The sequence below is a fragment of the Physella acuta genome, unplaced genomic scaffold, assembly GCF_028476545.2.
Source record: "Physella acuta isolate Inbredline_101_S28 unplaced genomic scaffold, ASM2847654v3 ptg001302l, whole genome shotgun sequence".
NCBI lineage: Eukaryota > Metazoa > Mollusca > Gastropoda > Physidae > Physella > Physella acuta.
Genome location: NW_026732817.1, coordinates 388,475 through 397,099, shown reverse-complemented (window position 1 = coordinate 397,099; position 8,625 = coordinate 388,475). Strand labels below are relative to the sequence as shown.

At 33.3% G+C, this 8,625-nt stretch overlaps 1 pseudogene; it reads right to left on the bottom strand.

Moving 5' to 3' along the window:
- Nucleotides 1-1,974: 1,974 nt before the first annotated feature.
- Nucleotides 1,975-2,781, bottom strand: LOC131958217 (DNA-directed RNA polymerase II subunit RPB11-like; annotated as a pseudogene).
- Nucleotides 2,782-8,625: the final 5,844 nt, after the last annotated feature.

The following is an 8,625-nucleotide window of genomic DNA, read 5'->3' as shown; positions in this document are numbered from 1 at the left end:
TTTTTTTTAATGACCTGAAGAGACTAATTGTTACTTTTTAATTTTAGTTGTTAGATTTAATTACTAGAATAGTTATAAACTATTATTCTGTTCTTTGCTTCGGATAACCCTTTTATTTTTCTAGTAAAATTACGCCTTACTGTTACTTTAAGAGAATTAAAATATACATTTAATAAAGCCGTTCTTGGAGATAATTATTCAAACACGAAGACAGAAATCATATTAACTACGTATTATATTTGCTAATAATTATATAATGCGACAGTAAACGCACTTGAAATGTGTCATTAAAAAATAATTGTATGTAAGTTAATTAACGCTTGCACATTACTCACGGTAATTACTACCCGTTGTGTTTTGATCTGTATCTATCAAGAGTACGTCTTTCTCGGCGGATCATGTAGTTTAATGTGAGTAATCCTAAACAAGTGACTCTAATAGACTGATATTTCTACATAGTCTACTTACATACTTTGATAATAAAACTAATTGAATAATTTCCTAGATTCGCTTTGTTAGCGACAGATCGGTGTATATTCATATTCGCTTGCTCCGCTGTCCTAAAGTTTTTTCTGCTGCAATTTGTTAAATTAACTTTCGTTAAAAAAAAAGAATATATTTTCAAATGAATATGGCGGTTTCTGAAGAAATAATATCAACCGCGAATATGACGGAAATCGTTGGAGGTGGTGTCGTAAATGTGGAAGTACTCGACGGCGGAAAAGATGAAATAGTCTCCGATGAGGTGATGGAGTACCTGTTCATTTCGCTAACCATCAGCGTCCACGGCGTCATTGCGATGACCGGCGTCTTGACTAACAGCGTCAACGTCTTCGTGTTCTTTAAACTGGGTCTCAAGGACATGCATGAGTGTTGGACTTTGGACCCTGTCCTTCACCGACCTCACGGTGGCCGTCCTACAGCTGTCCAGCTGTTTCTGCTACTTGGTAAACATCATCTACCCCAACAGCCCTGTCGACCCGTACACCATCGGCGCTTTTTATTTCAGTTGGATGAGGTACATCGCGTATTTAATCTCATGCTGGATAACCGCGGTTATATCCGCCGAGCGATGTTTTTGCGTTATCTCCCCTTTTAGAGTAAAACAAGTATTCACAACAACACGATGCGTTTTCATGATTTTGATCATTTATTTCCTGCATATAGGTATCCATCTACCTGTCTTCATATTTACACCATTACAACGCGTAACGTTTCCTATTGTAGGGACAGGAATCAATGCAACCGTAGTGTACGCAACACAATTAAAAATTGTGTACCAACAAGAATGTGTCCTTTGTGTATTCATCGCAGACTTGATCGCTGGGGTGTGTCTGTCTGCAACATCTCAAGCCATCATCATCGTCTGTACGTTTTGGATGATCTACGCACTCAAATCTTCTTCTAAAATTCGCACCGCGGTGCGCATCGATCGGGTTAATATTTCTACGCAAAGTAAAACAAAACCACCCAGCAGTTTTGAGGATAATCTCTCAACACGGGAAAGAAAGCTGGCCAAAGTAGTGGTACTTTTGGCCATTATTTTAACTGTGTGCAACATCCCAAAATTTATGGTGACGGCTGCGCATAACCTTCTGCCAAGTCTCGGGGTCGGGGGTTATGAGAATTTGGAGGTCTTGCTGTGGGAGGTGTCGTATGTCTGTACCACTATGTGCTGTTGTAGTAATTTCTTGGTGTATCTGGTGTTAAACGCCAGCTACAGAAAAACTTTAACTCAGATTTTTCATGTGTGACAAATAAATTTGTCTTGTTGGCAATGAAATGGTTTCTTCAGAAGTTTTATTATCTAACTCATAAATGTGACTTACTTTTATTTTTAATTTTTTTTTTACCATAACTAAAAACATTCAGTCTCAAAACATTTTATATCCAACAGGTTTTCATGATAAGTGAAAAAAATGTCATGAAGTACGATATAGAATGTGTTATGTACAGGAACAGCAATGGTGAATGGATGAGTGATATTGGTGGTTTAAAAATATGGAATTGTCTAGACAGGGGATCCTTCTTGCTTGTCTCTGACAGCATCCTTGAATCTTTCTTCCAAGAGGGAAGTTTCAGAGATCAGATCAGTGATGGCATTTGTGATGTCAGAGATGAGATCAGTGATGGCATTTGTGATGTCAGATATGAGATCAGTGATGGCATTTGTGATGTCAGATATGAGATCAGTGATGGCATTTGTGATGTCAGATATGAGATCAGTGATGGCATTTGTGATGTCACATATGAGATCAGTGATGGCATTTGTGATGTCAGATATGAGATCAGTGATGGCATTTGTGATGTCAGATATGAGATCAGTGATGGCATGTGTGATGTCACATATGAGATCAGTGATGGCATTTGTGATGTCAGATATGAGATCAGTGATGGCATTTGTGATGTCAGATATGAGATCAGTGATGGCATGTGTGATGTCACATATGAGATCAGTGATGGCATTTGTGATGTCAGATATGAGATCAGTGATGGCATTTGTGATAGCTTCCTGTGGGGTGTAGTCAGGTGTGGTCTAGTTCCTCAGGACAAACTTGTGCTCCAAGGGGTGAGGGATATTGTAGCCAGCAAATAAAACTTGGTGGTCTTTTAACAGCTGAGTGGTGATTATATTTCCGAGAGTGTCGTCTTCTTTGTTGACAGTGAAGATGGCTGCATTGGGGACTTTAGTGTCTTTCTCTATGTAGATTTTTTTTTCTCCTTCAAACAGAAGAAATGACTCAAAAGTCAATGGAGCATTCATAATGAATTTTAAAACTGCTATTCCAATACGACTGTCATGTTTATCGTTTTCATAAATGTGACTTACACGAGATGTTGTTGGTAAATGGATTACTGATAAATAAATAACAATATTATAGTAATGCATATATAAAATAAAAATATTTTAAAATGCTGTTTCGTTTCTTTTTTTTAAATATGAGAGTGCATAAATAGGTAGCTTTTTCAAAAATCTAAGGTTTAAACAAGTTTATGAGAAAAATAAAATTATACATTAGGATTGCATAATCAAATATTCTCATTTATTTTAAAACGTGGATTATATGATACATTGTGGAGCTTGTCTCTTTTTCTAGGTTATCGCCCTTGTAGGGTACGAGATAATCTTACTTAAACTAATACATGTAGCCTACATGTATGTATGTTATATATATAAATAAATAAATAAAAAAAAAAAATATATATATATATAAATATATAAATATATATATATATATATATATATATATATATATATATATATATATATATATATATATATATATATATATATATATATATACGTATATGTTGAAATGTATATTCGTGTACATATGCGAATAAAGTTAAAACTATATCAATACCATCATTGCCGTCACGTATTTTGCGCAGTCTACTTGGAGTCAGCTTCCTTATAGGCAAAACATAAAACTGGCATACTATCTAATTGCAAAAAAAAAATATGTAGATGCTATTATTCTTGCGTCGTCACAGAAATATTTTTTTAATTTGGAAAACGTGAAAAATAAACCGGGAGTGATCTCCCCTAAACTTTCTCGAATATTCTTATATAAAATAACAGGGGATGGGAACTCGGGCTATAGACATGATTTTTAATCCATTTTAAATACTTAAAGTTTTAAAAATAGAATAAAATCTCGTAGACAAATTAATTGCACACCAAGTGAACGCCAAATAAAAAAGCGCATAATGGTGCGCAATATTATTATTACTTTTAAAATTTACATTAGTTTTTTGAGAAATCGGAAGTAGCGTAAAGTACTACTTCCAGTCAACGGAAATGTCTCAAAATTTAATCGAAGGTAGAGAATTAGATCGTTTATTATATTTTCCCAAATCTGTTATACTCGCATTCATTTTAAAAATACATAGATTTTTTTATTTTAACAAAATGTACAGAATGTTATGGTATTATGAATATATTATGTAACACAACATTGCAAAGCTTTTCACTAAATCAAACCAAAAAAGCACATAACGTTATTTAATATTTCCATTGCCATTCACCATTCTGATTTTAATTAAATTCCTTGAAGACTGGTGGCTAACTTAAAAACTAAGACACCTACACCACCCTCTTCCCGCCCAAACATGTCAAACTACATAGCTTGTATGGGCCTACTGCATATATTTTAACTTATAACATCTGTAAAATATATTTAAAACAAATTTCTCGTGTATGGCTCAAAGGAACTTACGAAGGGAAATTAATTGGTTTCAGCTGTTAGATCCACATCCCAAAAGGGCGCTATACATCCCGTAAGGGCCAAACTGCCAAGCCATTTCGGACAACAAGTGTTCTACAGACTGACCACAGTCTTTTCGTACAGCATCTCTAAAGCATTGCTTGGCGTCTAGAAATATACTGGCGCACAGACACATTGTAAACATATTAATTTGAGACGAAAAACTCATGATTCAAAATGCTTATTATAACATATTTTAGAGACAAATAAAATTTAACAATTGACATTTTGGGCTATCGGAAATAATACATCTTTGGGAAAGGTCTACTGAGAGATATAAACAGTTATCTCAAAGATAAGCAAAAGTATTCCATTTTGAATGAATTATAATTACATACATATAATTTAGGCTCCGTGAAAATTAAAGCTACCAATGACAAAGTTTACATTTAAAAAAATTGAAAGACGAAGACAGAGTTGGGTATAAGAATAAACCGGGAGTGATCTCCCCTAAACGTTCTCGAATATTTTTATATAACTCGGAATATAGACATGATTTTTAATTACTTAAACTTTTAAAAATAGAATAGAATCTCGTAGAAAAAAGAATAGCGAACGAAGCGAACGCCAAAATAAAATGTGCATAATAGTGCGCAATATTATTATTACTTTTTTAATTTACATGCGTTTTTTGAGAAATCGGAAATAGCGTAAATTACTACTTCCGGTCAACAAAATTTGATAGAAGGTAGAGAATTAGATCTTTTACTTACATATGAAATTTCATTTATCTATCTGAAATTGTACTCAAGTTATATGCTTTTTAAAAATTCAAAGTAGAAAAAGTACCACTTCCAGTTATCGGAAATCGCTCAAAAGCTGATACGGATCTACGATTTTGATAAAAAACGTATATATGAAATTTCATCAACCTAACTGTAACGGTACTCAAGTAATCGTGTTTACACACAGACAGACACACAGACACACACAGACACACAGACATACGGACACGATTGCAAAATTATGTTTTTCCGTAACAGTGCGGTGTAAAACGTCGAGATTTGTAAAAATCTAGATTTTTTTTTGCACGATTACAATACTTTCTTTATACTTCGTATATACGAGAAAGTAAAAATGATATAAGGATAAGTTTACATTTTCACATGATTATATACATCAGGAAATTGATAATTATGTGAAAAAAAGGTGAGTTACATTTACACTGAAATTTGAAAGCCAAGCTCGATATTATAAGATTTATACTTTATCAAAGAATTGCACGTTTTAATCCCATAATACCCACAAAGCGTATGTCTTACTTGCAGAATTCACCAATAGCCGAGTTAGAAAATTGATCACTGCACCTGTCGAGAGCACCAAAAATACGAAATGCCTTTTCCGGGTCAGATAGACAGATGAGATGATCAATCACTGGACACAGAAGTGGACAATTGCAATCTTTTAATTATTTATAACTTTGTAACTTATAACAGTCGACATTACAGCGGTGCGAGGGGGTGTGAGGAGTGTGTGTGGAAGAAAATACAGACAGTCCGTGGTCTCACTATATAATTATATATTATAATATAAATACAATTTTGAAAAGCAAAAAACGAAAAAAAGAGAGCGTACGACGCTGATTGTGCTTCTTGTTTTTCATTTAAAAAAAAAATGCACATTGCTTTGTTCATCATCTGAATTATCAAGACTGGTAGAGGTCTGGAGTCTACAACCTTGTGCGACGGAAAAGCCAATAGTTACAAATCTTAAAATGTCCTTGCTTTTGAATAGACACTATCATTTTTAGTTCAATTTTTTTTATATTTGATTAGAATTAGATTAATACTTTTGATTTTTTTTATTTGAAATATACTTAAATATGAAATATATATATATATATATATATATATATATATATATATATATATATATATATATATATATATATATATATATATATATATATATATATATATATAATTCTCTTCTGGGTGACGTTAGAAAACAAGCTGTAAGCGCGCCGAGCAGTCCCCTCTTTTCCTCTCTAGGCATATCGCAACCACACCCACACCCACATGGTCTGGTGAGCTGTAGTTCACGCTAAATGTGTACATCGTAGAGCCGGGTTTAATGACGGCTATTTAGTTGTTTTATTTTCTACTTTTCAGTAATTCATAATTTGTGAATTCGACAGTACCAATGCTGCCATTGAAAATATTTGCTTTAAAACACTAAAACCCTCCTTTCCCCTAACCCTTAAGCAACTAAGTCAAATAAAGAACTAATGTTATTTTTACATCTTTAATATTTTGGCATGTCATTGAGCTAATGCTTTTCTACACATTTTAGAGCAACTTAATTATTCAGATATCCTAAATTTATCAAGAATAGACAAAATAGTAACTAAGAACATAGTAATAGCTGTGTTGATTATAATTAATAAAACACTCATTTTATTGATACAGACATTTATCGTGTTAATGCGATATTAACTCTTAAGACCTATTTAAGATCTATTTCGTTCCATGTACCTTTATTTATGCCAGGCGCTACACACACACACACAAAATTCAGCACAAAACGGAACGCATGCACTTTTCTGTCTAAGGACTTAACTATTTATCGGAACTTCGTTCCGAATCACTAAATACGTACAAATCATCTGACGGACAAAAGTCATTACATCGCTAACATTGTACATTGAGCCAGAGGAGATAAGCGATATGATCCTATCGTACGTTTTCACGATTATTCAGTCCTAGTCTACACCTTCCCCATTACTAGTTCTCATCTTTCCTAGAACTAATCCACACCTCCACTAGTCAACACCTCCACTAGCACTGTTTAAGATTGAAGAAATACATGACTAAACAGTGCTTTGTTTTTTTTTTTTTTTTTTTTAAATGAAAAAACGAGCCCCAACAGTCTATGTCTGTCGTCCACCGTTTAAGCAACGGATGTTGATGTTTCATTAGATTGATGAGTTTCTAGTAAAGTGTACTCTAACAGATATTTCTCTTTGTATGTGAATGTAAATTCTAAGTGTTTCTTTTCCATAGTTCTTTTTGTTGATATGGGTTCATGTTATAGCGAATATCATTTTTTTTTTAAATTCTCAATAGTTTCTTAAGAGAAGAAATCATCAATTATTCTTATAATTATATTTTGTTTGACTTAATAACCGTGTGCCTTAGATTAGCGTCCCCATAATTCAATGTGCCACCCATCTCAATGTCTTGACCATTGATCAATTAACTTAATTGCGTTTTGAATTCCGTGTTTCGAACTGTTGTCAACCGCGTACAATCGTTAGATCAACTTTTCTGTTAATAATATTTTCTGTATAGGATCGACCTTTATTGCTTGTACATGTTTTAACAAAATGCTCCATATGGTCGTGTCGCCCATGCTAGTCTACCAGCATTGGTTGCAAAAACCATTACCACCCACCTAAAGCTGTTTGCCTATTTTTATTGTTTCTCCAATGGACAATCCAGGACAATACTGGAGTAGCTTTACATAAGAAGAACACAAGGTTGGCCGCTAAACTATCCATAAAAAATACTTTTTTAAACGAGGCTAAAATTATTTATGGTATTCAATTAATATTATACAATAGTTATTTGCTAATTCAAAGAGAAGTTACGGGTCGCTTAGGCTCAAAAACTGAAAATAAAAAACTTTGATCTAGTCTATTGATTTCATATTTTTGGAAATACGTTCAATGTCCATGTTTTAAATAATCACATCAACATTGTTAAGATATATTCCATAAAAAGAAAAAACAAGTTCAACAATGTTATATTCACCACGAGTGGCAGATAAAGAGGAATTAATAATTAAAGAGGAATAAACATCAGCATCATGACATGAACAAAAGGTGATACAATGTTAGTAACCATACATCAAGAAATCTAGTTGAAGTAGGATGGGGCTGGGGTGAATTTTTCTTGGGTTTTGTCCCTTTATTTATGTAGACAGAAAGTATTTCGATATTTTAAATGTATATTTTGTAATGGCCTATTTTATTTTATTTAGGTGAAATATTTAAGCAGTTTTTTTTTTCCATTTTATGTTACACTATTTTTTACTATTATCTAAAACTCAATGAGAGGGTAGGGGTGATGTGTCAGTGTTTATTTGTATATCATTTGTGACTGTTGAGCACAGGGGAGGGGAGGCGTAAAGTAGACAAGACACTTGTCATGCTGCGTTGTTTTCGGGGTGATTTTTGTATTGTTGTCTGGTTTTACTTATCAGGTATCGGGCCTAAAGTGGGGTCTCAAAGTCAAAATATGGTTAGAAGTGTTCCCATAAAACGAAGAAAAAAAAGGGTTGTGAATGTTTTATGTAGGTCCTCTATATCTAAAAAAAAACAATTCTGTTTGAACCATTATAGAAATCATTTATATAC